This window comes from Pleurodeles waltl, chromosome 1_1 (genome assembly GCF_031143425.1).
Source record: "Pleurodeles waltl isolate 20211129_DDA chromosome 1_1, aPleWal1.hap1.20221129, whole genome shotgun sequence".
Taxonomy (NCBI): domain Eukaryota; kingdom Metazoa; phylum Chordata; class Amphibia; order Caudata; family Salamandridae; genus Pleurodeles; species Pleurodeles waltl.
The window spans coordinates 520039140-520049288 of NC_090436.1; positions in this window are offsets into that span (position 1 = coordinate 520039140).

The following is a 10149-nucleotide window of genomic DNA, read 5'->3' on the forward strand; positions in this document are numbered from 1 at the left end:
TAATTTCCACGCATTCCCGTCATGAGTCAAAATATTTGGATGCAAACAACTGTATTCTATACTCTGCAAGGCCATAAAAATGACACATGGCCCCTGCGCATCAATCGCACAGGCCTTGTCAGGCTGTATGGGAAGGAATACCATGCATTACCGTTGTGCGACAAACATTTTGAAGCAAACTCCAAAACTTCATACTTTCCTATGCATAAACATGACGGCTGGCCCCTGAGCATCAATTGCAAGTCCACAGGCCTTGTAAGGCACAATGGGAAAAAATCGGCATGACGCACAGGCCCAGGAAGTGATGAAACAGGACATCCTGCCTGCATACATGGTACAGTGAGTTCACTTTCACTTTCACTTCACAGTCTTATTGTCTGTGACTCTGTGAGGGGGTGTGGAGCTGGTGTTGTTGGCGAATTGGAGTTGGAGGAGTCTTTTGTGCTGTGTCCTGTTGCTGTTGTATTATATTTGTCTTTTCCTCAGTCTTTTGTAGTGTTTTTGTACTGTATCTGTTACTGTATTGTGAGGTGTTTGTCTAGGGGTAGTATAGTTTGTTGGGTATTTGGGGTAGGCGGGGTAGTTTTATATTTACTTTATTTTTGGGCTCTTACATTTGCAGTCTCCAAAAACTGCATTATATCTGGGAAAGGGAGGATGTCAACGATGATGGCTGATGAACTGGAAGGCTTTACGTGGCTTGTGCAGCATTACCTTCCAATGATGCTGGTTTTGGGTGGTCGCATTATCCAGAGCTACCCCACAGAGGGCAAGGTGCACCACCACCCAAATTTTTGGAGGAGGATGCAATGACTACCAGCTGAAACACCGTTGGGCTGATCTGATCTCAAGGGAGCAAGACCTACTGGATCACCTGGGGATTCAGATTGGTGGAGTAGTTGGTAAGTATCCCATTTGCATAGAGACACCATTATTTGCATGTGCATGACAGGAGGAGATAAGGTTGAGTGCAGCATGTTTTGTCAAGGGATCTGGACAGGTTGTTTTGGGCCTGTATTTAGAGCCCCAGCGCCACCTTAGAGCTGCCATTGTGATTTTCATTAATGAAGCAGAGCCGGGGCAGAAGTGCTATCTTCTCTGCCCCATAATAACAAAGTGGTGCGATGCATGCATAGCGCCACTGAGTTTAAACCTGCACAACATGTGGGCTGAGCGAGGCATCATGTATGGGAGGGGCCCCTACCCCTGTATGGAGGGCTAAAGTACATGGGTCTGGGAAAAATTATACATTTCCTATTGCCATATTTCCTGCACTTTGACCAGCTGCTATGATGCATGCAGTTAAATGCACCACAGGAGTGTCAGGGAAAGTGTTGCTTTGTGGGTGCCAGGCTTTCCATTATCTGGTCCTATGTCTGACTGACAGATTATAAATGCTTGACAGTTGTTCTCATCTACCACTAGGTTGACTTGCTCACTCAGTTTAACAAGTTGATTTTGGAACTATCTTCCATGCACAGAAATGTCCAAATATCACAAAGCTATGTTTTCCTTTCATGTATTGCAGATGGGCCTACACCAGAGGAGAGGTGTCCAGATTTGAAGACCCCAGTGCTGCCAGTAAGTGTCACCTTGTGCGTCACGTGTGACATTCCAGGGTTTTGTGTGAGACAGTCTGATGTGTGCAATACAATGATTAAATGTGGTGTGTGACCAATGCTATGAAATCACCTGAGTTGAGATATTGACATCATGTCTGATGCAATGTAGAGGACTGAGATTATCTTGATTGTTGCACAAGTGACAACATGTGTTGCTATGGAATTGTGGGTGTTGTGAAATGGAAGGCATGCCCACATACACATTGAAGTCAATCATGATAGGTGTCAGAGCTGCTGTTTATGTGATTAGCATGCCTGTTGCCAACTTTGTCACACCACTTTTGACAGCACTGTGTGCCACACATAGCTTCCAGTTACTCATGAAACAGTACAGATCAAGTAAATGTTTTGAGGTCTCTAGTGGGCTTATGTTGGGGACACTGGCACCACTGGAGCCTCACTACTCTTTAGATTTAAATTGAGGCCACAGTCATGCAAGGAGCCTTATTGTGCTGGCCAACAGTCAGTAGAGTGCACAATTAGTATACAACTGAGCTCCAGATGGTTATGGGAAATGTCTACGGAATGCAGCACGCTAGATCTCTGCAGATTTACTAACATGGTCTACCCATCATGATATTTGTGAGTGATCTTGGTCACATCACATGTGCACATAATGTGAATGCTGAGTGTGTGCCTGGTAATTAGGTGATGGCTGACATGCATGTGCACATGTTGTTCAATAGATAGGAATACTGTAGCTACACCCAGTGCAGTACCAATCTTACTATGGCCCTACGGGCACCCATGCAGCCACCATGTGTGTGACGCATTACACATTTTGCACAACATAGCACAGGGTAGGGGGAAATAGTTACGAAATCTGTAGGCAACTTTGATGTGCTGTTCAGGCTTTGCCCAAACTATATGGGAACTTTGCATTCATTGTAAATATGGGCACATCATGAGCTATGGTGTGCCTCCTTGTGACGTGTGGTCAGAGCAGGCCTTAACCCAGGACTCATGAATGAAGCTTTACCTAACCTTAGAATTGCCGGTGGGACGTGAAAAGTTTCAGCCCCCCTGTCAGATGGCACCCACCTTGCATCCATGATGCCTGGGCAAGGTTTGATGTAGCATCAGGGGTGTCAAAGTGGTGGGTTGCATAAAAAGTGCTGCATGTTGACAATGGCACAGGGAATCTATACTTGTTGGGCCATTTGATCTTCACTAATTTGTTCACACAAATGTTGAGCAAGGACGCAGTAGTCCACTCACATCTGGGCCATGATGTTCAACAATGAATAGGCATTATCCCAGTGACATGTACATGATACCATAGGTGGCTGGTAGGAAATAGTTATAGATTTGGAGTCAGTCAGTGTTGTGGAATGTGTGGTGGACTGCATGTGCCATCTGAGGATGCTGTGTACAGTGCATGTCTGTTATACCCCCACCTAATGCTATTTTTAAAGCTTTATTCTCCTCATATTTCACCTGCCAATATGACCCCAGCAGAACAACATGCTTTCTACAAGCGGGTTGACAGGCACAGGCACATATTGGAGGTGAATGCTGGGTACCAAAGCATGGAGGGGAGATTTTGGAAGAAGAAAGCCACAGGGCATGGCGTGCATTCCCACATGGGGGACCTCCGCTACAGCCAAAAACAAGGCAGGCCACTTTGGGAAAGAAATCTGAGGTCCAGAGGGCCTCAGCGGGTCTGACCCCCACCCCATCTGCTGCACCTCTCTCAAGCCAGGCACCCCTACAGCCACCTGCTCCAGCCACAACATCAAGCTTTAAATCAGACATAAGATGGGACATAGAAGCCATGATGGCCAGATTGAAATGGTTGGAGAAACAGAGGGGCATATTTATACTCTGTTTGTACCGAATTAGCGTCATGGAACACCATGGAATAAGCCCACAGGTGCCCTTCCCATGCCCCAGGGACACCCCCACCCACACCATAGGGACAGCCGAGGATGGGGGACCCCCATTCCAGGTAAGTACAGGTAAGTATTTATTTTATTTTTTAAAGTGCGATTGGGGACCCTGAAATGGGCCTCCCCACTGGGTGCAATGGCCATGCCCAGGGGACCTTGGTCTCCTGTGCTGGCCATTGGGGTGGTGGGCATGACGGTATGTATGGTTTTGCATCAGAAAATGACTATGGGCAGGTTAGAGTCTTTTTTTTTTTTACTCTAACCTGCCTAACGTAATTTTTTGGTGCAAAAACCCCTTCTTCCATACTGCCAGCCCAACCCAACTAAAGTCATTTTTTTGCTGCTAGCCTACCCTTTGCACCGGCTTGCACCATTGCATAAATATGGTGCCCGGCTGCTGCGCAGAAATGGAGCAAGCCGGTGCTAAACTTTTTGGTGCAAAACTGAGTTGGTGCAGTTTTGCACCAAAAAGTATAAATCAGGGCCAGAGTGCCAAAAATCATAAGTTGCTCAAGTACTGCAAAATGAAAAAATTAAAAAATGTGAAGTGTTAGTGCCACAACCGCCCAGTTCCTTTCCTCTCCATTTTACTGATATTAGATGTTTATAGTGAGTTTTAAATGGGTAGTGTTAGGTTAGTGAAATAGTGTAGGGTAGGCATGGGTTAGAGTAAGTATAGTTGGGAAGGTGGGTTTTAGTACATTTGTCATGTTGGGGGGATTTGGGTGGGGGTTATGTTGGGGTCGATATGTAAAAACAAATACGAAAAAATATAACAAATTTAAAAAATACTTTCAAATATATATTTGTTTAGGACATAGGTTAAGTTAGTACATATGTAGCCTCAGTTTATGTTGTCCTACTTGTATCTTGTCTCTTAAGGGAGGTAGGGGGACAATGTTTAGAGTGTGGCGCTACATGTGTAAGATTAGTTTAGAATGAGTTAAATCGGTGTAGGTGTAAGTTAAGTTTAGTGTAGGGTAGTTTTTAGGATAGGTTTAGATATGATGTTTTTATTATATTGTAATAAATCCTGTTAGTATTAGACTATCTATTTTTTCTCTAGGATGATTGAATGCCTGCGTGTTCTCATGTGTGCACTGGCCAAGTAGGAAGAATGGCTTAGGGTATGCTTCCTTTCTTTATTTCCATGGATTACCATGTGCATCCCCTATGACCAAGGAGCTGTCAGATTGGCTGCTAAATGACATCAGCTAGTTAATACATTTGTCATCCACTGTTCCAGCCATTCACATTGTGTATGTATACGTTATCTTGAACAGGTAAGTATGGAACTTCAACTTCATTGGTGGGGTCTAGCAGTATCATTGTTGGAAAGTGTGGCACATATGACTATAGCCAAATTTGGGACAGTATCCTGCAACACTGACAGCTGCCCGTCACTGATTAGATTAGCCTCTTCTGAACCACACATATTAGTTGTATTGGTGCTCCCATCTGAGTAAATTACCGTAGACTAGGTTCAGACCCATACATGCCATATGTCAACTTCCAAGGATATCTGTTCAATACATGTATTGAAAACTCTGTAAGTTGGTTGTAGTCCATAACACCATCATGTTGGGATCTCAGTGTGTGGCTTTGTGTCTGACAGTAATGCACTCATGTAATTATGTTCTGTACTCATTGACATGGCTTCACACAATGCATTCATTTAGCTGAGTTGATGGATCGTAGAAATGTTACATGTGAACAAGGTGCTTTATTTACAGGTCCAAGTGTATTATCCAACGTTCTACATTGTCCAGTTCACAGACCCCATGAGAGAGCCTCAGCCATTTGTTGTACAATATGAGTCAAGGGGTGAGGGACATTTCACGATGCATGGTTAGGAGAAGTATGCATTAGTGAGGAGGTGTCCAAATTGCCAATAGGTAAGATTTGTGACAATGACAGTACATAGTAGACAAGTCAACAGTGGTTGAGTGAAGAGGGCACATTGCCTGTTTTCACAACACAGGCATGATCATAAGCACAGAACTAAGGAGATACTGTCCATAAGGCACAGACTGGTGCTTTCGGGTAGTTTTCCTTGTGAATGTTGTTCCTTGCACATCTTCATCCTTTGATGCATGTGGTGCCTCTTGTACCATGGGGGATGCTGTTGTTGAGGGGGCCACACACACATCAGGGGATAGAGATGTGGAGTCAAAGGTCCTGGCAGATGCCATTTGTGTGTGGGAACACGCAAGGCATCACTGAAGCAAGGAGGAACTACTGATTTCTCATAACAGCAGCAACATCACAGTGGTAGGCAGCCATGATTTCCATGAGGGAGGCCACTTCCTGCTGTATGGACTCCAGGGTATTCTGTATAGCCACCAGCCTGTTGTTTAACATGCTGCTGCCACTTAGGAAGGGCAATTGTTGAAGCCTCTGCCTCATGACAGCAGCTGTGGTGGCCAGGGACTTCTGAAGTCCATGTAGCAGGGAGTGGGTGCATCTGGTGGCAGCTGATTAGTCCTTAATTGGACTGAGGCGCACCTCTGCACTCCTTCTAGGCTGCCTGCCATGGTCTCCATCCCCACCCGCACCTGCCTGACCAGCTCCCCCTCGACTCCTACCACTGTCCTATGGAAGTGAAATGTCAGTCTTGGATTGTGTTGGCTGTTGACATGGCACATCATTTACTTGTTACTGGAGGCTCAGTGACATGTTACAGACCCAAGGTTGTAGTTGTATATTATGTGTAGCATTGTGCATCACATGAGGCAAGCTCACATGGTATTTTGGGGTATATTAAGAAGCCCCTAGCGCCACCGGAGTGGCACTTTTTGTGACGCTCCGGTGGCGCAATGACCTGTGCCATATTTACAAGGTGGCGCTAAGCGACTTATTGTGGCTTAACTCCACCTTGTAAATAGGACCTCTTGACACGCAGCACCTTGCGTGGTAGGGACGTGCCACAGCAACACCCATTGTATTTTGACGCTGCCACAGATTTACGAGTTTTCATAAACCAGAGGCATTGCCAAAATATAACTTCACCCCAGGGGTGGCATTAGCATGGTGCAACAAAGTAAATGTCATCTTTTCTCCTCTTTTCTCACTTTTTCTATGTGTGCTGCATTTTGCAACACATATAGACAGAGCTAGTGGCCTTTTAAGATTGTTTTTCTGCAGGAAGGCGTTCCTTCCTGCGCAAATACAATGTCCCCCTCAACGCAGCCATCTTTGCACTATGGTGCACATCAGCTAATTTAGTGCCAGCACAGGGAGTAACACAGGGGTGCCCTGTATTCTAGTAAATACTGCGCATCTCTGCATTTTTAAATTGACGGTGTGCAATGCTGCCAAATTTGGGGAAACACCGCACGCCATCATTTACTATTACATCTGGCCCTTTGTGCTTTGATCCCACACCACCTACTTCCTTGCAGGCTCCTTGTCCCTGCTATTGACACCATGGTGGTATGTAACCTGCCTTCCTATTCACCGTGGTGGACATTGCCACAGTAGTGTAATGTGTGCTTTCACTCTTCTGGTGCTATGATGCATTGACCCCATGAACGGTGACACTAGTGCAGTGTAGCAGAGGTAGGGCCATTGCGTACAAGGCTTGTGTTACATTCTTATCTGCCTGTAGCAGGCCCCACACATGTGCTAATTGGAAGGGACAGTGCAACCATTATGGACTGTCTGCCCCATTAGATTGTCCCTCTCTACATTTCTGCAACAGGCATCTGTTGGTGTAAGGATGTTGAATGTGGATCAAAGCATTCATTTTGCGACTTTGTTGATGTGGCACAAGGGAAATGTGTAGCTTGGTTCCACATGGGCTGTTATTTGTATGATGATACAGTTGCATTACAGGCTAGTGACATTGCACTGGTAGTGCTACATTGATGCCACTTGTGCCAGTTCTTACGCATGTTGATTGTACAACTAAGCAGTATACCAACCATTCTCACAACTCACTCAATCTTGTCAGGTGATGAGATTGTAGCTACTTGTACAGCTGCACAAATGATGCCCACAGACATGCACCACGAGTTTTGTGGCCATTCTCAAATGATGCATGGAGTTGTGTGAGAGTTGTTGTTGGTTCACCCTGTGCGGTTTGCATTTCACAGGTTGTACACTTAAGTTCTGATTTTTTCTCAAGTGGCACAGCTCAGTGCAGCAGCAATATTTGTTCCATTACGCAGAGCCAGTTTTGAAATGTAGGGATGTGTCATGTTTACTGGAATACGGTACACCCCTGCATTTCCCCCTGCACTTGCACAGGTTTGTTCTCCCTGCACCAACGCAGGCATTGTTGCAGCATGATGAAGGGGTGCTGCGTTGAGGGGATAGATTGTTTATGTGCAGGGAGGTGTCCCTTCCTGCACATGTACAAGCTATTTTTGCAAGGTGGCATTTCAATGTGTGCTGCAGGATGCAGCACACATGAGAAGGACAATGACTCAAGGAGGAAGGGAAGCATTTTGCCCTGTTACGCCATCCTGACACCACCCCTGGGGTGGTATTGACCTCAATCCTAGTGTCTGATGTACAAGTTGTGTTGGATCAGGGGCTATGACAATATGCAATGAGTGTTGTCGTGGCACAGCCACACTAATTGCACGTCCCTTCCATGAAATGTGCTGCATATTTACATGGTGGAGAAAAGCCATAGCAAGTGGCTTATGTCCACGTTGTGTATATGTCGAAGTGCATTGCGCAACCAGATTGTCAGTACAAGTGTGGCTTGGGTGGCGATGGGGCATTTTGCTTCATGGCCTATATGTCCCGATGCAACCCTTTAGTATGCATTGAGTGTGTCCTATGTCCCTCCCCCTTCTGCCACTTATGAGATTCCAGATAGTCCCCCCTGCAACTTACCCTGTATTTGTGGTAGTTCTTGATAGTCTGCGTTGTCCTATCTTGCGATTCCAGGGATCAGTTCCTCTGGGATGACCACTGCCACCATCTCCTCCAGCTCATCCAGGTCCTCCTGTGGTGTGGGACTTCCACTTTGTTAGAAATGGGGTCTCTAGTTGGCAGTCGGTTTGCACCCTGTCCAAGTAGGGACTCTCACTCTAGTCAGGATAAGGGAGATACCCGCTCAGATAACCCCTGCTCACCCCCTTGGTAGCTTGGCACGAGCAGTCAGGCTTATCTCAAAAGCAATGCGTAAAGCATTTGCACATAACACACAGTAATGAGTGAAAACACTACAAAAGGACACCACACCAGTTTTAGAAAAATAGCCAATATTTATCTATATAAAATAAGACCAAATACGATAAAAAATCCAACATACAGTAGTAAAAATATGAATGCTGCAAGATGTACTTAACAATACAGTTCCTTGAAGTCGATAACTCCACCTGGGGCTATCACGGCGTCATGAACAACAAAACCAAAAGTTCAGGCTGGCCTTGGCGTCGTGGGCCAGCTGCAGTGTCTGGAAGATCCACAAAGAGTACCTTGGATTCGCAGGGCGTCGTGATCCTCACAGTGAGCTCCGGAGAGCGGCGTCGCTGGCGTCGGTTCCGGAGTCGGTGCAGGAGTCGTCGGGCCCTTGAAGTCACACACCTCGGGGCTCGAACTCCGGGCTGATGAAATCAGGTGCGCTGGAGGGGATGGCATCGGGGCTGTGGTGCAAAGCGGGACGATGCGACGTGCGGTGCCCACAGGTCACGGTGCAGGCAACGGCTCGGTGACGGCGTCCAGCGGCGTCAGTGAGACCAGGGCTGCGATGTGAAGCGAGGCAGTGCAATGTGCGGTGTCCACAGGTCACAGTGCAGGCAGCGTCGTCGTCGTCGTTGCGGAAGCGCTGTCGTCTGTAGGCCCAAGCCAGTGGTGCGGGACGGGACGGTGCTTTGTGACCCTCACGAGCGGTGTCCACAGGCCACGGTGCAGGCAAGGATACCTGGTGACAACACTGGAGCTGATGGTGCTGGCGTCGGTGGACCGGGGCTGCGGCGCGGGACGGTGCTTCATGCTCCTCACGAGTGGTGTCCACGGTGCAAGCAGCGGCGCCGGTGTCAGCATGAGCGACATCGTTGGGGATGACCAGGCTGCGGTGTGAGCAGGTGACGCCGGAGTGCGGGGCCCACAGGTCACGGTGCGAGCAGCAGCTCGGTGAAGTCATCCGATGACGGCGTCGGTGAGACCAGGGTCGCAGTGTCGGCAGGTCACGGTGCAGGCCAGCAGCATCGTTGGCGGCGTCACAGTGGTTTCTCCTCTTGGACAGCACAAAACACACAGTTCCCAGTGCTGCAGGTCGAGGAAACTGAAGTTTTTGGGGTCCCTGAGACTTGCAACAGGAGGAAAGCTCTACTCCAAGCCCTTGGAGAATTTTCTCAAGCAGGACACACAGCAAAGTTCACCCTTTGCACTCTTTTCAGGCAGAAGCAGCAACTGCAGGCAAGTCCAGCAAAGCAACACAGCAAAGGGACAGTACTCCTCCTTCAGCTCTTCAGCTCTTCTCCTGGGCAGAGGTTCCTCTTGATTACCGAAAGATTCTAAAAGTCTGGGGTTTTGGGTCTGCTTCTTATACCCAGTTCTGCCTTTGAAGTTTGCAAACTTCAAAGCAAAGTCTCAAGTGTTTGCAAGATCCTTCCTTGTCCAGGCCAGGCCCCAGACACTGACCAGGGGGTCGGAGACGGCATTGTGTGAGGGCAGGCACA